Consider the following 27,835-nt stretch of genomic DNA (forward strand, 5'->3'; position numbering starts at 1 on the left):
ACACGCCCCCTCACGGTTGTGACCCCTGCGGGCAGGGACGAGCTTCCTGGGATCTTTAGCCTTAATTGGAAAGCCCTTTCCGGGTGTCGCTCTGACCCAGGGAGGCGCTAGTTCTGGGACCCCGGCTCGCCCTGCCGGCCCGAGAGCCAGTGCGCAGGCTCGGGCGCCGCGCCTCTCCTAGAGGAGGCAAAACCGCTTCGGGCGTAGGCCCGGGGCGGGCAGGCGGGAGCCACGCCCTCCTCCCTGACTGGCGGAAAAACGGGCCAATCGGAGAGGCGCCGCGGGGGAGGGGCGGGGCCGTGCTACGAACCGGCGCCCGGTGGCCGCGGGAGCTGCAGCCGCGAGCGTGCGGCACGCGCCGGCCGCCTGCCCGAACCCGGTCCCGTGTAGCCGGCCCTCGACCCCCGCCGACCGAGCCGCGCGCGCCTGCCCTGTCTCCTCAGTTGCATTTGACGATTTTTTTTTTTTGCACGCATTTATTTTCTGTTCCATTTAGTCCTTTCTAAGGCGGCGGCGGCAGCGACAGTGGCGAACGCTTGGGGCGGGGAGGGGGCGGCTGGAGGATGCGGCGCGGGACTGCGCTCACTACGCCCGCTGCTGCTGCCCGGCTCAGGCCGGAGCGCCGAACAGGTGGGTGCAGGTGCGCCGGGAGGCGAGAGGCGGGCATTGGTAGAGGGTCCCGCAGACCCCAGGACGGGTGGGCGGACCTGGCGGCAAGGGACCAGGCGACTGGTGCTGCCCCGCCCCATCGCCCACTTTATCCTCTTCCAGCCATCGCCACCCCTGTTTGACCCCCTTCTACCTGTGCATCCTACCCCTTGGTCCCCCACCGTTCCGTTCCCATCCCCCTCCTTTCTTGAAGCCCCCGAAACATCTCCCAGTCGCTGCGTCGCTTCCAACGCCCCATCTCGGTCCGCCTCCAGCCCCCCTTCTCCCTCTCGCCACCGGTGTTTCCACTCCTCTCCCCATTCTGCCCTCGAGACAAGGGGTGGGAGGGGGGACCCACCCGGTGCTCCCGGGAGAGGCGCGGGGGGGGGCGTGGTTGGCCGGTCTCTTAGGTGTCCTCCCGGTAGGTCATAGTCCCCCGGACCCTGCCGAGGTGGCACAGAGGAAAGGGCCGGAACGCGGAGGCACCCCAGCCCGCACCCCACCCATCCCATCTCACCCCACCCCACGCATAGCACACGCCACCGCGGCCCCTGCCACGCACACCCTCGCGCTGCTCCGCCCACGTGGGCGCGGGGGAGGAGGCTGGAGAGCTGGGAAGAAAGACTGGTACCCACCCTCTTGCCCGGCCGGCGCGCCCTGGGCGCATTGGGCCTCCCGGGTGGTGCGCAAGAATTGGCTCCTGCGGTGCAGGTCACCTTGCCTGGCGCCCAGCGTTCGCGCTAGCGACCTCCTGGTCTGTGTCAATGAGTGGCAGCCTCGCCTTCCTGGCCCTTGCTCCATCCCTCCAGCCACGCCGCTGTGGGCTTCTGAAGATCCGGCCTCGTCACCCCATAGAGGCCGCTTGCCAGGCCGGAGGCTTGTGCCTTAGAAACCCCTCTCTTCACGCACCCCAGCCTTTCCTCTCCTGAGGCTTGGCCAGCCTCGGGCCTTCCCCCAGCCTCTGCCCAGCTCTTTAAGCTCCAGGATACTGTATCTGATCGGTAGCCCTCCCCCGCCCCGCCCCCCGCTGCGCACTCACAGGCACACTGGCCTTGGCCTTTCTTTGCTCCAAACGTTCCCTCTGGGGAACACCCTCCCTTTATCTGATGAACTCTTTACAGACCAAGGTCAGGGAGAGACCCTTGCCCCTCTTGGGATTCTGTAAGCAGGGCCGGACACTGCCCAGTTACCAAGGATGGCCTGTGCCACCCAGACTTGAAGGGGAGGTGAGCAGGACAGGAGCAGCGGATGTCATCACCCCTAACTCAGGGCGACCCGCTGGTGTGGGGGCAAGGCTGTGGGAGGAGCTGGCCCTTTCTCCAGGGCCAGGTGCTTGGGGGGGTGGGGGGATGAGGGCCCCGTTCCATTCACTGGGATGGACAGCGGGGAGGGCAGGTTTGGGGATGGGGTGCACTGGTCAGGACCCCCCTCCTGCCCCCCACCCCTCAAGGCTCCTTGCTTTGCAGGGCATTGCCAACTCCCTGGAAGCCTCAGACGTTCAGGCCTGGAGCAGGCTGGGTACCACCCAGAGGAGGTGTGTGGGGTGTTGCAAAGTGTTTGTCTTTAAGACCTGTACAGGTCTGCAGTGCTGGACATCTCTGCTCCAGAGTTGGGGGTCACTGTCACCTGAGGCTTTTCACAGCAAGAAGCCCTCATAGTGTCACAGTGTGGACCCCACACGTGAAATGATTACCATTTTCCTCCTTCTCAGACCATCCATGGCTTCCACTGCCCCCATGAGCTCACAGGTTCCTCGGCCAGTCTGTCCTCCTCCCTGCCTCCCTTTCACAGCCACACATGCCATCTTCTTTCTGTGTCTTCACAGGTTGTTTCCATACATATTGTTTTTTTTCCTCCAAAAGAGTTTCTCCTCTGGCCTCTGGAAAACTCCCATTGACGGGATAAGATACTCTGTGGCTTTCCCTGGTTCTGCCAGAGCTGCCTCTCTCACCGTGCTTCTCGAGCCTCACACACAGTGTAACGCTGGCAAGTGTGGTTTTTCCTTAAGCAGATGGCACTCATAGAGACGGGATGACTGAGGTCTGAGGCCACCCCCCTTCATGGATCTTTCTTCCTGGGGAGGTGCTACCTGCCCTGTAGGAGGGACACTACCCAGTCACCAATGGGACTTTCTGCAGGGAGAGAGCATGATGGGCAGGCTCTCCTCTGCCTGATCAGAAAGGCTTCCTGAGGAAGTGGAAGATCCAGCCCTGCTCTCTTGGTTCATAAGGCGGATGAGGGGACATGTGTGGCTATTGAGCCCTTGCAGGGCAGATCCTGCCCTCCACTTAGCTGTGTTTGACAGGTGCCTGCCATCCAGGCCTTCTAATTAAACACCGTCCTCCTTTGGAGAGAGTGGAGATGCCGGCAGCATGTCTCCAGTTCTCCTGGACTGGCCTCCTCCCCCACTGGACACCTTGGATGGGTGGTGGGGTCAGTCTGCAGAACTTCTGCAGGTGGACTCACCTGTGCCATATTTCTTATTGCTGTGTGGTCTTAAGCAAGAGGAGTAACCTTTCTGAGCCTTCATTTCCTGTATAAGTGGTCTCTTTTTGGCTGGAGTAGTGTGGGGATCATAGATGGGGTCCTTGGGTACAGGTGACACTTAATCAATGGTCCTGATGATGAGAAAGTGTGCAATTAACTGTGAAAAAGATGATTCCTTTAGATTTGTCACACAGGAGATGCCCAAGTTGGAGGACCTCTTTTGTCCTTTTCTAACATTGGAACTCATGATCACAAGCTCAGGGAGCAGGGCGGGGTGGGGAAGCTGTTGAAGATCAGCTTACACCCCATGGGCTCTGTGATCTCTGGCAAGTCACTTGCCCTCTCTGTGCTCAGTGCCTTTTTCTGGAGAGCAGGAGTGAGGGTTATATAAGGTAAATAGCTGTCATAGCTGAGCCTCCCACTCCTGCCACGAGTTCTGTGTTTTAACTCACAGTGCCACTCAGGTAAAGGGCGTGTGGGCACCTAAAGAGAAGCAGCGGGTCTCAGGGCCGAGGGGACACAGCAGCGGCCTCCCTCACTGGGGCCTTTGATTGACCTCACTTCTGCCCCAGGTAGCACTGACCCCTGCAGCGCACAGCAGCCTCCTGCAGGCCCCGTGACAAATGCGCTGGAGACCCTGGTGGGGCCTCATGGAAGCATGTCACCGAGGCAGAATCGGTAGTGGTCACTGGGCTGCTGTGATGAGAGGCTTGGAAAGTGGGACCTCCATTTCCAGAAAGTGTTATTTTTGCTCCTGCCTATCTGCCACAGGGCAGGGCAGGGCAGGGCAGGGCGGGGGAGGAAGCTAGGGGCCTCCTGCCACAAAGCTGCTCCTGGAGCCAGGACAGCAGAGAGCAGGGGGACCTGCGAGGTCACCACTGTGCTGGTCGAGGTCCCTAGCCTGAAAGTAGAAGACAGAAGGTGGCACTGGAGGGTGGCACAGGTGAGGGGAGGCACTGCAGTGTGTTAGTGTTGCTCTTGCCCTTGGTGTTAGTATTTCCTGGATTGCCACAGGCAGTGTTGCCCTCTATGCGAGGTGGGTGGCCCACGGCATCTCTCTTAGTTACAACAGTTACCATTTGCGAAGCACCTGGCGAGGACGGAGGTCTGTGCCTGGGCTGAAAGCTACTGCTCACTCCTGATCTTGTAAATAAAGTTTTATTGGAACACATCCATGCCCATCTGTGTACAGGGTTGTGGCTGCTTTGCACCACGTTGGCAGGTTTGGGTGGGGCAGATGCCCTGAGCCAAAATCACTCCCTACCTGGCCTTTATAGGAGGGGTTTGTTGTCCCTGGTCTGATTGAGTTCATTTAGTCCCCGAGGGAGGCATACCTGCATTTCTCTCTCTTTCTTTTTTCTTTTTTTGGTACCAAGGATTGAACTCAAGTGCACTTGACCATTGAGCACCATCCCCAGTCCTATTTTATATTTTATTTAGAGACAGGGTCTCATTGAGTTGCTGTTGCTGAGGCTGGCTTTGAACTCGCGTGATCTTCCTGCATACAGGAGGTGCCCAAGTTGGAGGACCTCTTTTGTCCCAGCCTCCTGATCTGCTGGGATACAGGCATGTGCCACCACAGACGGCTGTATTTCTCATTTAACAGATGAGCTCAGAGAGGGTCTGACACCTGCCCAGGGTCCCACAGCTAGTAAGTTCTAGGGATTTGGAGCCAAGAAACCCATGTTCTCTCCTCCACCAGAAGATTTGTGTTTTTTTTTTAGCTTTTAATTGAATTTTACCATGTTCATAGAATGATTTTTATTTTAAAAAATTGCAAACAATTTCTTTTCAGCCTATCACCTCATCAATTATTAAAGCATTTTATATTTATGTATTTAGTATTTAGTAAACACTAATATAGTGATGCTTTTTAAGTGCACACTCTAGTGGCATTGCTATGTGACCATCACCACCAGCCATCTCCATGTTCCCATCCTCCTGGGCCAGTGCCCCTTGCTGCTGGGGGTGGGTGGGGAATTTTGTAGGAAAAAGCAAACACTAGCAGATTGTGGTTTAGCAGAGAAAGCTTTGCCGCGAGACGTGGGTTTGAATGCTGGCTCTGCCGTCTACTTGCTGTCCGTGCCCCTCAGAACCCGTACAGCAGTTTCCTCACTGGAGCAGTGGGGACGACCTCAGTCTCCATCCCTGCGATTTCTGTGTTTGTGAGGAACAGTTCAAAGAACAGGGGAGGGCTGGAGTAGTGTCCTGCAGGGGATGGTGGCTATGATGCTGGGCCCTTGGGAAGCACCCTAGTGGCTGTTGGGTCAATCTGCAACTCTCCATGTAGCTGGAGTGTCACCTTTGTGCTTTGTGGGGTGTGGAAACCTCCTCAGGACCTAGCAGGTGTCCCAGAGCTCCCAACCTGACCTTGGATGCCCTGAGGCTGCATGGAGAGGGCCGCCTGCCCTCCTCTCCCTGCAGCTTGGGCTTGGCTGAAGGGACGTTTTAGGAATGAAAGGAGCCCCATGCGCCAGCCGGGCTGCCCATTGTGGCCGTAATGCTCTTGTGCGGACCAGGTCAGAGGGACGTGCTGGCTCAGCTCACTGCACTTGGAGTCGGGAGCCTGGGACCCGCCTGGTCCCCTCCTCGGGTGGAGGGGGTGGGGTCAGCCTAGGGTGTCCTGCTTCCCGAGAGGACTGAGAGTGCATGCGTGCGTGCGGTCAGCAGAGCTGGTGCCTGAGCCTCCCTTTCTGCTAGCCTGGCGCCGCTGTCTTCCTCCACTGGATCCGGGCTCCTCTCTGCTTGTCGGATGGACTGTGTTTAAATTCGGTCTCAGTCTGAGTTGTCTGTTGAAGCAATTCTTTATTTTTCTTTCTTTCTCCCTTTTGAGAAATTGAAGTGAAATATCAACCATTTCAAAGTGTACGATTCATTGGCACTTAGTGCATTCACAGTTTGTGCGACCGTCACCTCTGACTAGTTCCAAAACATTTTCTTCACTCCCAAAGCAGACCCTGTGCCACTGGAAGTGACTGTGTATTGCCTCCTCTCTGCAGCCCGTGATAACCTCGATCAGCGACCTGTCTCTGGATTTACCTATTCTGGATGCTTCATACAACCAAAGTCATATGGTATATGGATTTTCATGGCTGGTTTAATTCCCTGGGTGTTGGTGTTGTGTTTTCAGGTTCATCAGGCTGTGGCAGGTGTCAGGGCTTCATTCCTTCATTCCTTTTTGTGGCTGCATAATATTCCATTGTGTGTCCATTCATCTGTTGATGGACATGTGGGTTGTTTCCACCTTTGGCTGTTGTGACTAGTGTGTGAAACAATACATGCAGTGTTCAACATTTCTTCTTCACTTGCTCATTAATTCATCAGTTCAGCCACTTGCTGAGCAGTGGTCAATGTGCCCTGCGTGCCAGGTGCTGTGCTGGGAGCTTCCAGCCTTGGCTTGCCCTGGAGCTTGGTTCTCTGGCCTCGTTTTCCCAGCAGGAGCGTGGGATCGCCCTGAGGCAGGAGGCACAGAGTGGGGGCCAAGGCAGTGGCCGAGAGAGGCAGCTGGCACAGTGCAGGGAGCCCTGGCTGCCTTCCTGCCAGTTCCTGGAACATGCTGGACTCTCTTCTGGCTCGGAGGATTTGCGTTTGCTGAATGTGCTTCCCCTGTCCTTGCCTGGGCTGGCTTTTCCTACTTCCCATCTCAGCTTGAATTTTCCCTTGCTGGGACACCTTCCTGGACCACCCCAGGTAGGGGCTCTGCCTCGTCTCCCCCTCGCCGTCCTGTTTTCTTGTAGAGAATCATCATGATCCAAAACAACGACTTTGTTGCCTCATTTGCCATCTCCCTCCCCGAGAGAGAGCTGGAATAGAGCACCAGGAGGCCAGACCGGATCCTGGGTTTCTCCCCTCCCAGCGCCAGGCGTGGCGCAGAGCAGGTGCACGGCCACAGGCGTTGCTGTTCCTTGGGGTGGAGGGGACTTCATTTCCCACCTCCACCTTGTAGGCTGTGCTATGGAGGCTGTGACCTAATCTTTCTGTACTTCACTTCCTTTTGTGAAATCTGGAGGGGGTCGTCCCTGCTCTGGGGTTGGTGTCAGTAACGTGAGCTAGCATACACAGTGTGGGTGCCCCATGTCAGGCCACGTGGGGTTGGGAGCAGCAGATGTTTGTCAGCAGGTGCTGCTGGTAATGGTTGTAGAAATTTTGGTCATCATGACTGTGAGTTTCCTAATACCTGGTGACATACACTTGTCTCAAGGTGGCCCCAGGGACCTCTTGGATCCGTGCTGTCCTGTTATTGTAACCTCTGGCTAGTGGGGCTCCCGATCACTGGACCCTGGCTTGTCGGCATCAGTGGACTGTGAGTAAAAGATTCGCCCTTGGTTGGAAGATTTTTCTATGAAAAAAGGAGATGAAGGACTAAGTCATGGTTTCAGCGTTGGTTAGCTTGTTGGGATGATACCTGGATTTTTGGCAAATGTAAATTTAAATGTGATCACCAGGACATTTAAAGCTCTGCGAGGGCTCACATGGCATCCCCCTGGGCAGGGCCGCTGAGGCAGGGCCCCGGGTGGCTGGCCTGGCCACACCCAGCTCTGCCTTGTTCTGTATGCAGCCTCAGGCTCTGGAGTTAGTTTTTGTGTGCTTCAGTTTCCTTCTCTGTAAACTAGGAGCTCAGTCTGGTGACAGCAATGACAAGGCACATTTGTCCCTAGCTCACCTCCCTGAGTCCTGCTAGGGACTGGGGCCTGTGAGGACGAGCAGCAGGGGAGACCCACTGTCCACACAGTAGAGACTGACCTGGTCACTGGAGCCCTGGATGGTTCTCTGAAGGGTGCACATAAGTTGCTGTGTGGACAGCCCAGCCATGCTGGGTGACAGCTGGGTCTCTCACTGTGTGCCACCCAGCCTCCAAGGCAACCCATTTGGCGTGGCTGAGGGGTGCTGGGCCTCAGGCCGCTTCCTTCTTGATCCTTCTGCAGTGTTCATTGCACCAGGACTTGCAAGTGGCCACCTCATGCCCACAATATAGGAGACCTCTTCTGGTACCTCCAACATGGGTGTGGCTGCCGCTTGTCTCCAGCCTGGGGCTGGTGGCTGAGGGTGGCAGATTCTGAGGCATGGCTCAGGCTACCCTCTTGTGGGCACCCTTTCCTAAGGACCCCCAACCCTCTCCTCTCCACCAGGCCAAGGAGGGGAGTGGGGAGTCAGGAGCGAGGCAGACCCTTCACCTGGAGTCTCTGGTGTCCTGTGGGATCTTGTAATGCTTGTGCTTTAGGAGAAGAGGTGCCAGGATGGGCACCGTCATTATCATTCTTGTCTTCTGTATTAGTTTTTTGTTTGCTGTGACCAAAATATCTGACAAGAACAACATAGGAGACCTCTTCTGGTACCTCCAACATGGGTGTGGCTGCCGCTTGTCCCCAGCCTGGGGAGGGGAGGTTTGTTTTGGCTCAGGGTTCCTGAGGTTCATTCTATGGTCAGCTGGCTCCAAGGCAGGCCGCTGTGGAGGAAGGATGTGATAGAGGAGAGCTGTCAACTTGGGGCAGTGGGGGAGCAGAGAGGGAGAGGAGGGCCCGGGAGAATGTGAGCCCTTCCAGGGCACAGTCCCAATGGCTGACTTCTTCCAACCAGGCCTCCCAGTCATCCACTCAGCCACCACATGGTTTAATCCACATATGGATTGATCCACCATTGAGTCAAAGCCCTTGTGGTCCAGTTGTTGCCTAACAGCCCCGCCTCAGAACCTCAGTGGGGATCATGCTTTTAACATGGGAGTTCTTGGGCTGCTCCAGATGCAAACATCAGCACCCTACTTATGCTCACAGCCCATAGGTGTCTGGCTTGGTGCTGCCTGCGGGGGTTGGCATGGCAGGTCTGGCCCCTGAAGGGTCAGGGAGGGCAGCAGTGGGTGATCTTGTCCAGCCCTCATGGGACCTGCACCCCCTCGCAGCTGGAGCAATGACAGCTCTGCATGCCAGGTGCAACGGCAGCGGTGGGCCATCCTGAGCGTGCCAACTCCTTAGGACAAGGGCGTGGGATGAGCAGGTCCAGTACGACACCAGGACGGTGGTGCCCACAGTTGCCACCCACTAGGGATTTTTGTTAAATAAGTAGATGTTGGAGGCACTGGTCACACATGCATGATTAGTACACGAGGTGACAGATGCGTCGAGTGGCTTTACTACACAACTGTCTTGCTATGTCTGCAGGAGCATCATGTTCTCATAAACCTCAAATATGCACAATATTAAAAACAAAACAAAACAGCATAGCCACCTAGTGTGGCGTTCAGGTCCCCATGTCCTGCTCCCGGCTCAGATCCCACTGTCCTCTCAGTGAGCACGCCTTCTCTGAGCGCTATTCCTTCTCCCACCCTGCCGCCTGCTCCCTCTGCCCTCCCCTATCCATGACCTCCGTGGACCCTGGGCCTGCCTGGACAGTGCTTCCTTTTTCCTTCCTGGCCCCAGGAGAGACCCCTCACTTGCTTAGTCTGTAAGTGTGGGTCAGGTGCGGCCAGGGGCCTGGATTGGGATGGGGACGGCCCAGGGCAGCGGAGTGCACTGACAGCTTCCTCTGCCCAGTGTGGCCTGGCCTGGCCCACTCCTGCCTCCCCATCCGCCTCGCCTGAAGCAGCTCCTGTGTCCCCCTGACTCCTGTGTCCCCCAGGCCTTCTTGAGTGCTGTTCCCTCTGCTGGATCTGTCTGCCCACATTCCCTGTCCACTTGGCAAACATCCTACCCTTGGACTTAAGGTCCCCCATCGTCTTTCTACCAGAAAACCTTCCATGACTGCACCACTCCCCACCCCACATGCACGTCCAGGGCCCCCGCTGCCCCGAACATCCCTCTGTCACCCTGGAGACTGCATTATTACTGCCAGTGACGGATCTGACTCTCGTGCTGGGGGCCTACCTGGTAGAGATGCTGTCTGAATCGTAGTGGGATTCCCAGGGCTGGGTGCAGGGTGGGGCGCAGGCAGGAGTCAGGGGATTCTAGCCTTCAGTCAGGGTCCCAGCTGCCAGCCCGGGAGGCCCTGCAGGAGCACGCAGCGGTGCTCCTCCCTCCTGCATGAGGAGCCCCCTGCACACAGCAGCCTCACTGTGTTCTCTGTGGCAGCCACCTCTAGGGACGGTCAGCTGTCTGAGCCTCAGCTCTGCAGCGCTCAGGGTGGAAACACCAATTGTCGTGCCCACCCAGGGGTGACATGCAGGAGGCATCTGGGAAACTCAAAGCTTCCCTCCCTCTCTGGGTGGGATTTCACTCACTCTTAGCGCAGTCTGTTTCAGTGTAGAAAAATGTTAGAAAGCTGTCCTGCAGAATTCAAACTGTGTTTCCGCGTTCAGGGGAGGCCATCCTCCTGTTAAGTTGGCCTGGTTTTCTCCTGCTCCCCACTGCACCTCAGTGCGCTCTCAAGACGGGGCTCCCAGAGCTGGCTGGGCTGCTGGGCCAGCACTCATTAGGCCTGCCCATTAGGCCTGCCGGTAATTGGATTTCTGCGCAGGGAGCCTCGCAGACTCCTGCTCTTGGAGCTTCTTTTTGTCAACCAGACATCTTCTTTTGAGAAAGGGACTGGGCCTCCATGCTCTGCCTAATCTGTTTGAGCTGCTGGGCCAACAGTGCCCTCCTGCTGTGGCCTGCTGTGATGCCCCTCTTCCTGGAAGTCACACAGAACACATCAAGGTTACAGGGACTCCTAGATTTCTCTGCATGGATGGCTCAAAATACATGCAAGGTGCTTTGTACTGAAGATACAAATGAGAAATTGGGTGCTTCAGCTGAAGAGGGAGTGCTGAGTACCCAAACTCAGGTAACCCAATCTTATAGCACAAGTTGTAAATTTTGTATTTTGCAATTCCCAGGCTCCTGGGTTGTCGCTTCCCTTCATTTTTGTTGATGAACCCAGAGAGGGCTTTGAAGGGCAGGTGGTGAGGAGGCTCGAGGGGTGTTTTGCTGCTGTCTGCAGGGCTGGGGCAGGACAAGGGGGGGGGGATTCTGTGTTATCTGTTCATTGCAGCAGGTGCAGAGAGGGCTTGCCTACCACAGCTCCCTTGGCGCCTGTGCCAGGTGACTTTGAGAGCAGAGCCACAGTGAGTCCCACCTTGAGGACTTGGTTGTGAGTCCTGATGTGCCCTCTCCACTTTGGTCTGAAGCACTGAACTGTTGCCACAGTTCATGAAAGGGATCCCCAAACAATGTCCCCATCCCACCTGGTGGGGATGCCAAGTTGTAGACCTCAGATCTTCCAACCTAGGACGCTGGTAATGACGTTTATATAGATGGTGTCCTTTATCTATTAGGTAAGTAATCAATTTGCTCCCTTTTACTGGAACCAGAGAGGAAAAAAATCATGATTGATTTGAAAAGGAGCCCCACTTCTTCCTTCCCATCTCGGCCTCCTCATCCTTCTTACCACCTTTCTTTCTGGGCAAGTCAGCCGCTAGCTTTTCCAGCTTCTGGCCTTGGCTCACGCTGCCCGGGCCTGTGGAATGCCATTCCTCTGCCTTCTCTGCCCCTGCCTGGCTGGCCTGCCCAGACTGGCTGTCCCTCCCTCAGCCAGGAGTCCCTGCGCCATCCCTTATTTGCTCTCCTTCCCGTGTCCCCAGCCATGGCTCAGCCACCTGCAGGTGGTTGATGGGGTCCCTGCTTATCTCCATTACTGAAGGAGCATTCTGAAGGCTGTCAGTGTCTGAAGGCTCTTGCTGCCCAGCACCACCGGGGCGTGACGTCACATTGAGGTAACGTGAAAGATGGCCAGCCTGAACTAGAATAATAGTTAATTGTAGTCTATACATATTTTTTTCAGTGTAGTTTCAAAAAATTTTTTAGTTGTTGATAGACTTTTATTTTATTTATTTACATGTGGTGTGAGAATCGAACCCAGTGCCTCACATGTGTTGGGCAAGCACTTTACCACTGAGACACAACCCCAGCCCCTCAATGTAGCTTTTTTTAGTTGTTCTAATTAGTTATCCATGACAGTAGAATGCATTTTGACACGTTGTACATGGAGTATATCTTCTATAATTCCTGTTGTACACGATGTAGGGTTTACACAGGTCATGTAATCATATGTGCACCTAGGGTAATAATGTCTGACTCATTCCACTATCTTCCTATCCCCATACCCCTCCCCTCCCTTCAGTCCCCTCTGTCTAATCCAAAGTACCTCTATTCTTCCCTAGTTCCCCCTCCCCATTGTGAATTAGCGCCCATATATCAGAGAAAACATTTGGCCTTTGGTTCTTTAGGATTCGCTTATTTCCCTTAGCATGACAGTCCCCAGTCCCATCCATTTACTGCAAATGTCATCATTTCATCTTTCTTTAAGGCTGAGTAATATGCCATTGTGTATATACACCACACTTTCTTTATCCATTCGCTGTTGAAGGACACCTAGGTTGGTTCATAGCTTAGCTAAGGTGAATTGAGTGCTATGAACATTGATGTGGGCTGTGTCACTGTAGTTTGCTGATATTGAATCCTTTGTGTATAAACCTAGGTGTGGGATCACTGGGCCAAATGGTGGTTCCATTTCAAGTTTTCTGAGGAATCTCCATCCTGCTTTCCAGAGTGGTGGCACCAATTTGCAGTCCCACCAGCAATGGATGAGTGCGCCTTTTCCCCCCACAGCCTCAGCAACAGTTATTGTTGCTTGTATTCTTGATAACTGCTATTCTGACTGGAGTGAGATGGAATCTCAGTGTAGTTTTGACTTGGATTCTCTAATTTCTACAGATGTTGAACATTTTTTCACATATTTGTTGACCGATTGTATTTCTTCTGTGAATTGTCTATTCAGTTCCTTAGCCCATTTATTGGGTTATTTGTATTTTTGGTATTAAGTTTTTTGAGTTCTTTATATATCCTGGAGATTACTGCTCGATCTGAGGCTCATGTGATAAAGATTTTCTCCCATTCTGTAGGCTCTCTCTTCACGTTAATGATTGCTTCCTTTGCTGAGAAGAAGCTTTTTAGTTTCAACTTATCACTTTTATTGAATCTTGATTTTTACTTCTTGCACTTTAGGAGTCTTGTTAAGGAAGTCAGTTCCTAAGCTGACATGGTAGAGATTTGGACCTAACTTTTTCTTCTGTTAGGCTCAGGGTCTCTGTTCTAGTGCCTAAGTCCTTGATCCACTTTGAGTTGATTTTTGTGTGGGGTGAGAGAGAGGACTTTAATTTCATTTTGCTACATATGGATTTCCAGTTTTCCCAGCACCATTTGTTGAAGAGGCTATCTTTCTTCAATGTATGTTTTTGGTGCCTAGTCATAGGAGATAGCTGTATTTATGTGGGTTCATCTCTGTGTCTTCTATTCTGTACCTTGGTCTACAAATCTGTTTTGGTGCCAATACTATGTTGTTTTGTAGTATAATTTAAGGTCTGGTATTGTGATGCCTCCTGCTTCACTTCTCTTGCTAAGTATTGCATTGGCTATTCTGTGCCTCTTATATTTCCAAATAATTTTCATGATTGCTCTATTTCTATGAAGAATGTCATTGGGATTTTAATAGGAATTGCATTAAATCTGCACAATGCTTTTGGTAGAATGGCCATTTTGACAATGTTAATTCTGCCTATCCAAGAATATGGGCATATTAATGTCATCTTCTTTCTTTTTATTTGGGGGGGAGTACTGGGGATTGAATTCAGGGGCACTCGACCACCGAGCCCCATCTGCAGCCTTATTTTGTATTTTTATTTAGAGATAGGGTCTCACTGAATTGCTTAGCACCTTGCTTTTGCTGAGCCTGGCTTTGAACTTGTGATCCTCCTGCCTTAGCCTCCCAAGCTGCTGGGATGACAGGTGTGCCCCACCAGCCTGACTTTAATTTATTTCTTTAGTGTTCTATAGTTTTCATTGTAGAGGTCTTTTATTAGACTGATTCATATATATATATATATATATATATATATATATATATATATATTTTTTTTTTTTTTTTTTTTTGAGGCTATTGTGAATGGGGTAGTTTTCCTAATTTCTCCTTCAGTGGATTCATCACTGATGTATAGGAACACATTTGATTTATGGGTGCTGAATATATTCTAGTATATCCTACTACTTTGCTGAATTCATTTATTAGTTCTAGAAGCTTTCTGGTGAAATTTTTGGATCTTCTAAATATAGAATCATGTCATTGGCAAATAGTGATATTTTGAGTTCTTCTTTTCCTATTCGTATCCTTTTAATTTCTTTCCTGTAATTGCTAGAGTTTCAAGGATGATGTTGAATAAAAGTGGTGAAGAGGGCATCCTTGTCTTGTTCCAGTTCTTAGAGGGAATGCTTTCAATTTTTCTGCATTTTGGATGGGATGCTGGCCTACAGTTTAACCTAGGTAACTTTTACAATGTTGAGGTATGTTACTATTCTCGCTAGTTTTTCTAGTGTTTTAAACATTCAGTATAGTTTTAAAAGTTTAGTCAGAGAAGTTGGCTCTGGGCCGTTAAGGGTCTTGCCTAGGACACCTGCTTGTGTGAGTCTCAGGTATGTGATGAGCAGCTCTTGAGGTTCTCACAGTGGGGTCCTGGCCAGCAGCAGCATCACCCAGGGGCATTTTAGGACCACATGTCCTCTGGTCCCACCCAGGTTTGCTGGGTCGGAGACTCTGGGGAGGGTCCGGCAGTGTGTTTTTTAATAAGCCCTCTCGGAACGCCTGAGATCTCTGCAGTCTACAGCCATACCACGCTGAATGCGCCTGATCTCATCTGAAACCCCTGCAGTTTGAACCCAGGCAGGTTCCTGTTTATCCTGTAGTTACTCAGTGTGGCTGGGTCCCTCCATGCTCAGGAATCACTCTCCTCTCCCTGAGTGCAGGCCAGTGCCGGACTCTGGCTTCCTGAGGTGTGCAGGCCCTTCCTCCCAGAGCACAGAAGCACAGGCTCCAAGGTGGTGCTGAGAGGGAAGACCGAGCTTGGCTTCTAGCATTTTCTTATGGGAGAGTGAAGTCCTCCTGGCTCTTGCCTTGTGCTCTCCCTATGTGATGGTGGGTGTGGGCTGCACCCCTTTCCTAGAAAGGAGGGAAGGCTGATGTGTGTGACACCAGCAGGGTCAGGAGGTGTGGGCCTGGGTTGGAGTCCTGCTCTCTTCCCCTGGGAAGCCTTGGGGTGGTCTGCAGCTGCCTGCAGCACACCTGGCTTCTTTCTGCCTATTGAGCAGGAACAATAATCACACAACTATGAGATATCCTTGCCTCTCTGCAAAGTGAAGTGTTATTTATTTTTTTTTTTTGAAGTGAAACTATCCTGCCCAGTATTCAAAATGGGGAAGTGATGGTTTATTATCATTTGTCTTATGCCTTTAAACTTACAGCACTTATTAGCTATAGGATCAGCTCTTTATCTCTAAGGAATACTTTTGTTTTAAAGTCCCTTTTGCTTTGATGAATTTAACTTCTAGAAGAAAATCTGGGCGGGGGGGAGTTGGAACTCTTGAAGCATCTTGGCTGTTGGTGCACTTGGTGGGGGTGGTGGGAATATTCTGTGTAGTGACATCCCGTAGCACACCTGCAACTGGAAGCACCTCGTGAGCAGCTTGCCTGGCTGACTCCGAGTAGGCGTCACTAAAGATGGCAGGGGAAGCAATTCCCTGAGTCCAGGCACCACTGTGTCACCTGGCAGCCCAGGTCCCTGCAGTGGGGCCTATGGAGAGTTAGCATTTGGTGTGCAGCTCGTTTGAATTAGTATGATGCTTTTGGAGTTTACAATTAGTACACCTGGTGGGGGAGGGGAAGATCACCGCCTCAGACCCTGGCCCCCACGCATCTTCAGGGAGCAGCCAGGCTCCGTGGAACATATGGAAAGCAGGCCCTGCACCTTGTGTGCTGATGCCTCTCCTCCATCAGACCCCGGCCACCATCCCTTCACAGGGCACATGTGTCTGTGTGTTGTCAGTGTCATGTTTGACGTTATGTCCCAGCCTCCCTGTGTCCTCCAGTTACTAAGGCCAGGACCTGGGAGACTGTCATTTCTAGGATGGCCACTGGCTGAGCTGAGCTGGGGGAGAGCTGCAATTGGTGTCCCTCCAAGTCTCTGGACAGATCCTGAGCCCCTAGGAGAGTTGGGGGTCCTGTCTGCCCTGCTTTGGAGTGGCTCTGGAGTGGCAGGGAGTGCCTGGGAAGAGGGACAGTTGTGTTGAGACAGTTGTGTGATAGCTTCTGGAAGCCCAGGCCTGGCTGTGTCACTCCATTGTTCTGCTGGCTTAGGACAAAGAACAAATTTCTTGTGACACACGTGTCCTTACCTCTGGAGGCTCCTACTTTTCCTGACTGTCATAGTCAGTTCTGGCGGCTCTAATAAAGCCACCATAGACTGGGGCTTCAGCAACAGAGATCTGGTTCTCATGGTTCCGGGGGCTGAAGTCTGAGCTGAAGGTGCCTTCAGTTTGGTTTCGGGGCGGGCAGGGCCTCTGTCTGGTTTCAGGCACAGGGGTAAACGCGGCTTCTGCTCCTGCTGCTCTCCTGCCTCCGCGCCACTCAGCCCTTCTTTGACCCCAGCTCCTCTTCCTGTGTGTTCTGGTCTCACCACTGCCAGGGCCTACTCTGGTTCCCCCTCCTTCTCCACACCCAGAGTCCCTAGTCTCCCAGTTAACCTGCTTGTTGTGGTGTCCTCCCATTTCAGTCCGGAGCTTCTCAGGGGATAGGGAGCCATTGGGACACTGAGCCCCAGGCTGGTATCTTGAGGGAGTTTGGAAGTGGGCACCTGCTAAGGTTGTTCTTGACTTCCTTCCCTCCCTGCCGAGCTGGCCGGTACCTGTTGAGAGTAACCTGGTAATAACCTGGCAGTAAGCTCATCCTGCACTGAGCACCTAGGTCTGTAATTACTGTCACCTTGAGACCCTGGTCTCTCCCTCCCTTTCTCAGCATCCTCCCTTCGCCCCTCCCCTTTCCACAGCTGCTTTCTTGAGGGAAGACAGGACACTGTGAACTCTGGGCCCCAAACCTCCCCCAGCTCCCCACGTCTCAGGGCTTTGTGCACTCAGCAGGTGCTTGGTGGGTGTCTGCTGAGGTGCCTCGGAGTATCAAGCCACACTTAGGGGCTGGTGTCAGAGGATGTGGAAACCACAAAAGGAAGCTGCTCTTTGCCGGGAAGTCACTGACTGTCCCTGATCGTTCTTGGTGATGCCCTGACAGCCTTATGGCTCATTTTAGCAGAGCTGGGACAGAAATGACCTGATAGCTGGGGCTTTTCTAGGACTTCTTCAGGGGCTCTTGCACATTACTGGAAGATTCCTAAATGATGCAGGGTTTACCAAGAGCCAGCAAGTAGCAGTTGAAAGAGCAGAGACCTTGTATTCATGTGGGGATGTGGGCAAGTCCTTACCCCACTTTAATCTGAAGTTTCTTTCCTATAAAATGAGAAAATAGGTACTTCTTCATAAACATATGGGTACCAAGATCACACGTGTAAAGCCCTTGAGGTCTTACCACCCCCAGATGTGCGGAATGGCTGGCTTAGCTCGTTGTCCTATAATGTAGTTACTTTGACATTCTCTCTATGGAGCAGTGTCTGAGCCACCTGGGCTCTGTCCTTAGGCCTAGTATAACACCTGGCACCTGGAAGCTAGATAGCAGAGCAGGTAAGAACATAGCCATTGGAGCCAGGCTGCCTGCCACTGCCACTGCCACTCGCTTACTGTGTCAAGTGCCCAGGGCATTTCATGCCATCCTACTGGGACATGAAGATGGGCATTTCTTAGTGTGGGCATAGCCCCTGCTGAATACTAGGTAATCTGGAAAGTTTAGGATGTTCCTGGAACGTAGTGAGCTACATAAGTGGCAACTGTTAATACTTGGTGCATGCTTGTTGAATTGTACTGGATTCTGTCTGGGGGCAGAAGGGTGACAGTGCTATCACCATGTTTAATTCTTGCTGCATATGTATTGGTCTTTCTCACCTCAAAGTGTCCTTCCTGTTCAGCATTGGTAGGATTTCACAGTAAAAAACACACAACAAAAGAAAAACTCCACCCACACAGAATGTTCTTAAGGAAGCTTCTCCATGTCCTGCTGAATGTTGGTAAACAACTCTCGCTCCTCTGTTTGATGAGAATTTTATGTGGGAGCTGAATGTGATGAGGAGCAATTTTATCCAAAAATGATTGTGTTTGTGGTGGAGAATCAAAGTGGGTAGTTCTGATGATATTGGATATATTTCATGAACTGAAATATTTTGAAACTACTTTTTATGGAAATGTTGGGGCCAACTCAGTGGCATTGAATTTTCTGTCAATATGCTTTGTTCTTGGAGCATCATGGCTTGCTGTGCAGGAAGAACCTGGCTGTTCATCCCTAGCAAAGTTCTTGGGTGTCTTCGGTGAAATGCTAAGCATGGTTCTGGTCCTAGGGAGAGCAAATGTAACAGAAAGTGGCCTTAGACTTAGCCAGACCTGGGTCTGATTACGGGCTATGCCTTTTAAAGCTCTGGATGTTGGAAAGCTTTGGATGTTTGGTTGTTTCCTTCTCTGGAGGGGGGACAATACTGTTACCTATTTTACAAGGAGGTTTGGAGAATATATTGAGATGAGGTGTGCCTGGTACACTGCCTGACAAAAAGCAGGCTCTTAAAAATGGCAGTTCATGGTTTAGCTGCGGTTTCTGGACCTAGAAGCAGGAGTAAAGCCCTGAGAAGTGTGTGCAGCCTGACTTGGGTCACCCCTGGGCCACTTCCTTACCCTCCTTCTCTGACACAGTGGGCAGCTCGTCTTCTGCAGAGGAGATGGGTGTGTGTGTGTGAGGGAGGGGTGGGTGAGAAGCCTTGTTTCCTGTGGGTTTGTGGGTTTGTAGCTTTGTAGAGTTGTTGACAGTGCCTGTGTGGTTTCAGAAAAGCCCAGGAGGCAGGTGGATGGGGCAGGGTCTCCACTGTGCCCCTGGGCTGTTTGCACTTACTGATGCTGCTTGGGGCTGGGTGCTGTAGTTCTTCCCTTTACCTCTCTAGTCATGCAGGGCAGGAGGAAGCCAAGCCGGGGAAGAGGTTAAATACTCATCAAAGGATGAGTCAATAGGTCTGTGCTGGGGTGAGAACCGCCCCTCTTTCCACACATGCTGGCCTCTCCACGTGGTTCCAGCAAAGGCAGGTGGGAGGCAGGTATGGGCATGGGGTCCTTCTGACCGACAAGGCTTCATTTCATGAAAAAGAGCCAAAAATGTTGGAAAAGTGCTTTCTAGTGTTTTTTTTCCTCACCCCCTGAGCGTACATTGCTAATTTTTTCCCCAGGAACACACCATGCCAGCTTTGGAAGCTGATCTTCTTAGATGCACCGATCCATTCTGAAGGCTTCCCATTACTTGCTGGCATTGGAACAGCTTCTCTATCCCAGTGAAGTGATATCAAATGAGTGAGGTGGGGCCGGGGGCGGAGTGGGGGCAGCTGTGAACAGCCCTGTGATGGGAAGGGACTTGGGTCAAGTTGTAGGGGCTCTGCTGGCGGCCTGTGAGCTGGGTCTGGGTGGGAGTGAGGTCGGTAGTGCATGCCTGGGAAGTGATGGAAGGATGTGGTAGGCAAAGCTGCTCACCTGCCCGCAGTCGGCCCTGCTCTCAAGGGAAGACTGACTGACCTAGCCCCGCCAGGGCCTCCCAGCCTCACTACCCAGAAGTCCACACTTCTAGTTTGGGTGGCTGGGGGCGGGGCAAACCCAGAAAGATGGGCGTATCCCGGGAGACCCGGAAACGGAAGAGGAGGGGCCTGACACCTTTAAATGTCGTGGGCCGGAAGTGCACCAGGTTCACCGGAAGTGCCAGTGCTGTCACTGGGGTTGGCGCTTTGTGGACAGCGTAGAGGAGGCCTGGCCGGGCTGGGAGGAAGGTCTGCTCGGTGTAGCGCTTGGAGGCAGGAGGAGTGGGGCACTCAGGTGGCTGTGGAGGTGGCGGCCCTGACGTAGGTTGTGGCAAGGAGGAGGAGCGCCGGGCCTCACTAGTGTCTGGGGTGCGGCCATTGTTAGTACCAGCATATTAATTAGTACTAATTAGTTACCTGCGTCAACCATGGAGGGGCTGCCTTACCTCAGACCCTGCAGGATGCCTTCATTTTCAGGGCCCATACCAGAGCCTCCGGACTCAGAGAGGTGAAGCTGCTTGAATAAGGACACGTGGCAGCTGAGGGTTGGAGCTAGGATTTGACTCTAGGTCTGATAGTGAAGTTCAGCCTCTGTTTTCTAGGTTCTGTGGCTCTTTGTGAGAAGTCCAGGGTGGGTGTTACGTGCAGGAGCCTTGGCTATTACAGAGGGTGCCCTTGAGCAGATGATGAGGAGGCTTATAGCCTTTGCTAGGCCAAGTATGAATGAGATCCAGGGTAAGAAGAGCTCAGGATTGGGGTTAAGAGGCTGGGTCCGAATCCTGCCTCCCTGTGTACTTTGGGATTAGACATACCTACCCTCCATGTCCCAGCTGTACAGTATATATGTGTGTGTGTGTGTGTGTGGGGGGGGGTTGACCAGATGCCCTTTATTTTAAGTCAGTGTTTGCTAAATATTTTTTTCTTTAGTAAGACCCATACCTGTCTACTGATGCCTTTCCATACCCCAAGTTTCTTTGTGGTTTCAGGATGCCAGTGGGCATGCCATCAGGAACAAAAGGTCTGAGTCTTGCTGCTTATTTTAAAACAGGTACCAGCCCTTCCAACCTTTCTGGCAACAACTTAAACCTCCATGCTGAAAGGAAAGTGAATGCCTGTCCCACAACTAACACATGCTGCTTTGAGGTTCACCCACTGGGCACAGCATGCTGCCTGGCAGATCTGTATTTAAATGCTGGGTTCCAGGAATTCTACTGCTGTAAGCCTCAGTTTTTTTCATTGGTAAACACGGAGATATGATCTCCCAGACCTTAATCTCTGAACCCATTGCCCCATCCTGAGTGAGTAATGGGAAGTGGCTCAGTGCCACTTCCCTTTTCTGCAGAAAAGCAATCCAGTGGTTGGAGAGGGAAGGAGCTTGGCTAATGGGTTAAAATGTACCACCTGGCTGACGTAGAGCTTTGGGAGTTTTCCCTGCCCCCATTAAGTCTGGTATGGTTTTTGTCTCCTGAAATGTTCATATGTGTGCCTCACCTTAGGCATCTTCTTCCCCCACCAAAGACACAGTCTGTGCACATTCTCTCTGCCTCCAGGGGGCTCTCTCCAGGCAGCTCTCCATGTTGATCCCAGAGCAACTGCTCTGAAAGGCCTGGGTGCTGACATTTTCTTTGCAGATGTAAACTTCTCCATGGCTCTCTGCTGAAGGTCAAATTCAAGCCCTTAGTGGTTTATATTCCTTCTTATCTCTAGATCTCTGGTCACTCCAGGACAAGCTATACCTTGTTCATCTCTGTTTCTTTAGTGTCTGGTAAAGTCCCAGGTGCTTAGTAGAGTCTCAGTAAATGGCAATAATGCTAACTACTGTTAACCTAAGCAAAAGAGGGAAGCACTCTCCAAGGAAATGAGTTAGTCAGGAATATGTGATGGGCTGCAATCTGGGATATGTGTGCTCAGATAGATCACAGGCATATCTGGGGAGGTTGAGGCAAAGGAAACTTTTTAAAAGCAAAAAAGAAAAGCACATGTAAGTTTTTTTAAAAAAAATATTTATTTTTTAGGTGTAGATGAACACAACACGATACTTTTATTTTTATGTGGTGCTGAGGATCGAACCCAGGCCCCGCCTATTCTAGGCAATCACTCCACCACTGAGCCACAATCCCAGCCCCTGTTTTGTGTTTGAGATGAGGATCTCTATGTTGCTCAGGTTAGCCTCAAACCTCTGAAAACCTCAAAACCCCTCAACCCCCTGGGCTGTACAGATCCTCAGCCTCCTGAGCAGCTGGGACTACAGGTACATGCTACTCTACCTAGCAATGCAGGTTGTTCTGGAACACTTGTTCATACAGTGTTCATACATACATAAAGATAGTGCAGTGTGTCCTGGCTGTTGCACTGGGAGGGTCTTGATATAAGCCATCCTGGTAGCATGGCTCAGTTTCCCTAGGACTGGCTATTAGAAATATCCTTAACTGTAGGTTTGGGTTTGGCAGAGTCTGTTGTGGTAGTTGTTGTTACTAGGCAAATGTGCATGAGGACGCTCCCTTTACAGTCTCTTGACTCCATTTTAGGAGTGTTTGACATGATCAACTCCATTTTTTTTTTTTTAATTTTTTATTGTTGGCTGTTCAAAACATTACATAGTTCTTGATATATCATATTTCACAATTTGATTCATCAACTCCATTTTGACTGACAGTTTCCACATTACCATTGTGTGTCTACCGAGCAGGATACCTCATCTGCTGCTAAGAATTCCAGTTACAGCCTGGTGGACTCATTGGTCAGAGTTATCTCTGTTTTATGGGTGATAAAACTGAAGTTCAGAGAAGACAAGGGCCCCGATGGTAGGATGATTGTTAAATAGATACACGTCTAACCATTAACCTCTTTTGGGGGAGTCCTGAGGCATCTGTTACTTTGGTTGGAAAGAGTCTGAGCTCTGAATCTTAAGACTTCTCCAGGTGCAGAGAGAGAGTGCACCAAGGATTGGTAGGTATGCTGTGACGGTGGGCAGGGAGGTGTCATCTGCCTGGTGCCAGCCATACTGGGCAAATTCCTGGCTAGGATCAGGCTACCCATTTTATCAGCTGCACGTAGTATACCAGTGGTGAGTGAGATGTTTAGGGTCTTTCTGTCACGTGGAACCTGCTGATTTCTTGTCATTATTGCCACAGTGAATGTTTAGAACTATCCAAAATTAATGAGATTATTGCTAAAGGAAAAAGAACGTCATCTGCCTGTACTCCCACCGCTCTTCAAACTACCATTTTAAGTGCTCTTTCTGGCCCTGTCCAGAGGCCGTGTGCACGTAGAGATAGTTGGTATTGACAGACATGGTATTTTTTAATAACAATAAAGGAACTTCTTTGGAGCTCACTTATTTGGGCCTGGTTCTATCACTCATGACCTTTTATGACTAGACATATTCTTAAACCTCTCAGAGTCTTCATGGCCTCAGAGTTTCCTGGAGAATGCCACCTACCTGTCTGTGTTGCTGCTCCCGACCTTGGTCTGTTTGGCAGGGGAGGAGAGTTTAAGATGATCTGTGGTAAGAAGTGGGCATGGATGAGGAAGAGCCTTATCCAGGCCAGGGAGTTTTTGATTTTTATCCTCAGGGCAGTGGCGGAGCCAAGGATAGCCTGTGAATATACTTTACTATCTTCTAATGCTCAGAAAGTAGTGTTGATTGCTAAGATTAAGGGCCACTGGATAGAACTCTGTGTGGCTCAGAGTGGCCACAGCTAAGGGGCATACAGGATCCCAGGGTGGGGCAGAAGGTGAGGAAGTGGCCAGGGGTACAATGGAGTGGGGCAGAAAGGACTTGTATTTCACAGACTGGGGGCCACCTGGGAGCTGGGTGTCATCTCTAGTTTGGTGATGCTAGGGGGGACCAGAATGAGAAGCAAGGGGATGGGCTGGGAAGAGCCTTCCAGGGAGCCTGAGGTAAACTGTGAGTGATTTTAATTGCACTTAGGGGTTTTGAGAAAGAGCTGGGGCTTCACAGATGCGGAGACTGAGGCCCATGGCAGCAGTGTAACCTCTCCACAGTTACCCAGAAAGTTGAGAGGTGCGAGCCTGGATTCCTGGCTCTTTGGTACCGTGTCCTGCTCTGGTCCAGATCCTGAGGACCAAGGGGGCCATAAGGACTGAGGATATGTGGCTTTTGATTTCCTAAACCAAGGCCAAAGACCAGAACTGTCCTAAGCAGAAGGTTCCTAGTCCTCTGTCCCTGTGCCTGGGATCCCTTCCACCTGCCTTGTCAAAGACCTGATGATGATGGTCATTCTGTTTATACTTCTACTCAGTTATTTTGGGGGAAGTTTGTGGTTCAGAGTAACCCTGGCAGAAATCTGGCCATGTCCTTTGTACAACTGCTCCTTGACAAGTGATCTGAGGCCTGGGTCAAGAAAAACAATTATTTTACTATGTGGGACATAATTGTGACAAGAGGAAACATTTGATTGGTTAAAAAAAAATGGAGCAATGATATTTGATTGGTTAAAAAAAATGGAGCAACTTTTGCTTTTGATACTTGTAGCCATCCTTTTGTGTCCACGGGCATTAGTTCTAGGACCCTCTCAGAGACCAAGTCTGAGGACATTCAGGTCCCTTACATAACACTGTGCAGTGTTTCCATACAGCCTACACAGGCAGTCCTGTGTGCTTAAACCATCTCCAGGTCTCCCGCAGCTCCTCATGCGGTATAAATGCGGTGTAAAGAGTTGTTGTACTATACTGTTTAGGGAATAATGGCAAGAAAAAGAGTCTATATTTGCTCAGTATAAATAGTTTTTAAAAACTCCCTTGGATTCACAGTTGGTTGAATCCACAGATGTGGAGGCTGTTTTGTGATTTGGTAGTGTCCTTGGTCTTGAGAAATCAAAGTCATGATATTTAGGGTAGATGTCATGGTGCCTGCCACTTTCAGATGGTTCATAAAACAGTAGTATCTGGGCTGTGGCTGTGGCTCAGTGGTAGAGCACTTGCCTAGCACGTGTGAGGCCCTGGGTTCAATCCTCAGCACCACATAAAAATAAATAAATAAAATAAAGGGCATTATGTCCATCTACAACTAAAAAATACTTTAAAAAACCCCCCCCAAAACAGTTGTATCTGTACAAAAACATCTGTGCAGATGGAAAAGGCAGATGTGGAGACCGTGGACGGGGTGAGCCCCGGAGCAGGCCCTGGAGAGTTCATTTCACTGTACTATTCTTGGTCCTTTTCTGTGGGCTTTCAAATTTTGAAAAATTAAAAGTTTTAGAAATGTGTTTCTCGTGGTGGAGGCATCTTAGGGAGTCAGTTGCTGTGTTCACCTGTTTGTTCCGGGCCGTCAGTGCTTCCATGTGACCGTCACCTGAAGGTGGAGGGAGGTGCTGACCTGCAGTGAGCAGGTGCTGTGTGCCACCCACTTCCCTTCAGGTAAAACCTTTGGAAACATTGGCTCAGCACCTCTGTCTCCAGGACCCCTTATCAGACTACCCTACCCCTCTGGTCTGACCCGGGTAGAGAGCTGGGAAAGCTGCTCAGAACCAAGGGTGCTGCCCAAGTGCTATGACCAGGAAGCCAGCCTCCACCGAGAGGTGCTCTGTGCTGCCTCTTGGGGGCCAGCTGGAAATTAAGGCTTTTGACAGAGTTCATTCCTCCCTATTTAGAGAAATTGTCCCACATTTAGAATATTTGAGATTAGACCAATTTTTCCCTACACTTTGTGTAAAGTTTTATTGCCTTTTAAAATTGCTGAAACAGTATTTGCTATTCAAATAGAGAAGAGAATAAAGAGATCAATAGGTCTTCTTTCCTTCCACCCCCAGATCCTATTCCTATGGGGTGGTTAGTGCTTGGTGACCTCCTGACCTGTTTCCTGCTTGTGGGGTCACACACAGGCATGCACACCCGTCTTCTGGGGTGAGACTTGTTTCTTCTTCTCATTGTTTGTCCTTTGTTAACCTTGTTAGCCCCCAGGAGACTCAGCTAGGGGCTCACCTCCTCCACAAAGCCTCTAGGCTCTGAGCTCTGACCTCACTCCAGTGCAATCCTCAGATTATGAGCTGCCCCTCCTGCCAGGTCTTGGGTAAGGTAAGGACAGCAGCTGTTCCCATTTCCCTGTCTGCCCTGGAGTAGGGAGCCCAGGAGATGTATAGTGGCTTCTGGGTGAGCAGAGGGGCAGGGGAGGTGTCCTGGTGAGGCAGCCACAGGAGCCGAGCCTTGCAGGCAAGAGAAACTTGTCCATATTCTTCTTTTAGTCCTTGGTAAGAAGTCCCAGGGCCTCATCATCCAAGGACAGAAGGTCACTTTAGGAAATATGGTCACTGCCATCCTGGGTGCCCGTGTCCTGGCTGATTCTGCCCTAGCATTAATGCCATGTGTGGGTTGAGCTGAAGGGATGGCCTTGAGCTACCTACAGATGGGCCAGGATTGGGTCTTCTCTCCTCTGGGTTCAGAACAGGCCATCTGGGCATCTTGGGGGTGCTGGGAAGGAGGGCAGGCCAGGGTGAAGCAGCACAGGACTTGGATGCAGGCCTGGTCTTGTTTCTGTCTTTCATGATCCTGCTCCTTTCTCGTTGTAGACCTGTTTTCTGCAGCTGGGGTTTATTAATGTTATCTGCAGATCATCTCGTAAGTGCTGAGGAAACAGGCCCCTGCCCTTGAGGCAGCTGAGTTTGCGGGATGCACAGCTGAGGCTGGCTTCTTGGTCATACCACTTGGCAGCATCCGTGGCTCTGAGCAGCTTTCCTGAGCTCTCTGGCCAGGTCAGACCACAGGGCGACTGGTCTGATTGTGGGACCCTGGAGATCAGAAGCATTGGGCCAATGTTTCAGAAAGATTTACCTTAATGGAGAAGAGTGGGCTGGGAGTTCCTGTGTGCAGTGTGGGTTGCACTGGGGTGGGGGAGGAGCAATCAGTGTCATGTAGGGAGCAGGGGAGAGAAATGAGGAATTCTGCTTTTCCTTATCTGTAATGCTTGGCAGTGCATGGCTTTGCAAGAGCATACTATCACCAGATTCAAACAAGTGCCATTCCCACTTCATAGAGGCATATACTGAGTGGCACAGTGATTTTTAAAGTCAGGGCTTTTGTTAAACCCGAGCCCTGGCTCCTGGGTGGGGGTGTGGGGTTAAGAGTCTTGAGACAAGAGAAGCACAGTCCTGCCCTCAGGACTCTCCTGGTCTAGTTGGTTTATAAGGTTGAGTCACCAACATTTAAGATTCCAGTCTTCCCAATCCCATCACTGTTTCTCCCTGTGATCTGGGCATTCTGAACCGAATATATACTGAGGAGAATGGAGAGGGTTGTGTTAAGCAGGCTCTGCATCCTGCTCCCTATGTGTTTCTTGTCTCTCTCCACCCAGACCAGTGTTCTTTGAGGGCAGGACACCTACTGGTAGTGGTGGTGGTGAGGGTGGGTAGTAAGGATGGTGGGAGTGGTGAGGTGCTGTTTGAGGTGGTTGTTGGTGACAGTGATGGTGGTGACAGTAATAAGGAGGGGGTAGTACAGGTGGAGATGGTGGGTTTGATGGTGGTGGTTATGGTTTAGGTGAAGGGACGGATGGTGATGGTGCTGATGTGATGGAGGAGGTGGGGGATGGTGCTGATGGGGAGGCTGGGTGATAGTGTTGGTGTTGGTGAGGATAGTGGTAAAAAGGGTGGTGATGGGGTGAAAGGATGGTGATAGTGAAAATGGTAATGGCAGTGCTGGGGTGGCAGTGGGTAGCCATGGTATGATGATTATGGTGATGGTGGAGGTGCTGATGGCGGTGATGGTGATAGTGTGGTGGAGGTAGTGGTGATGGTATTGGTGGTGGTATTGGTGGTGGAAGTAGTGGTGGTGGTGGTAGTGGTGGAATGTACAAAATTCCAGGGTGTATTAAGGCCCTCTGTGGGCATCTTACCTGTGTTGATCTGTTGATGCCCACAGAAGGGCCTGTGAAGTAGATACCACCTTTTGCCCCATTTTCCAGTTTAGATCCTAAGGCACTGTGCCACACAGTTAGTGCATATAGAGTTGGGGTTCAAACCCTGGTGGACTGGCTTCAGAGCCTACCTAAGCCAGGGTCAGAAAGGTGCGATCCTCAGACCAGCTGCATTGCTCCACCGGGGTTGGGTAGAAGTGCACGTTCATGCATCTGACCCATGGCGCAGCATCGCTGGGGAGGGGCAACAGGAAAGGGGTTCAGCGAGCTCACCAGGTGCTTCTCACACATGGTAAAGCCTGAGAATAGCTGTCCCAAACCATGTGTAC

At 51.5% G+C, this 27,835-nt stretch overlaps 1 protein-coding gene across 3 annotated transcripts in view; it reads left to right on the top strand.

The window, feature by feature from the left end:
• Nucleotides 1–353: 353 nt before the first annotated feature.
• Nucleotides 354–27,835, top strand: part of Jakmip1 (janus kinase and microtubule interacting protein 1) — a 124,342-nt gene continuing 96,860 nt past the window's right edge. Inside the window, exon 1 of one of the 3 annotated variants that reach the window (XM_027939618.3) lies at nucleotides 354–630. The gene's annotated coding sequence lies outside the window, so the exon portion shown is untranslated. The remainder of the gene's footprint in view (nucleotides 631–27,835) is intronic. The other 2 variants (XM_071614132.1, XM_071614134.1) reach the window with 2 other exon arrangements.

Source organism: Marmota flaviventris, chromosome 7 (assembly GCF_047511675.1).
Source record: "Marmota flaviventris isolate mMarFla1 chromosome 7, mMarFla1.hap1, whole genome shotgun sequence".
In the NCBI taxonomy this organism is placed as follows: Eukaryota; Metazoa; Chordata; class Mammalia; order Rodentia; family Sciuridae; genus Marmota; species Marmota flaviventris.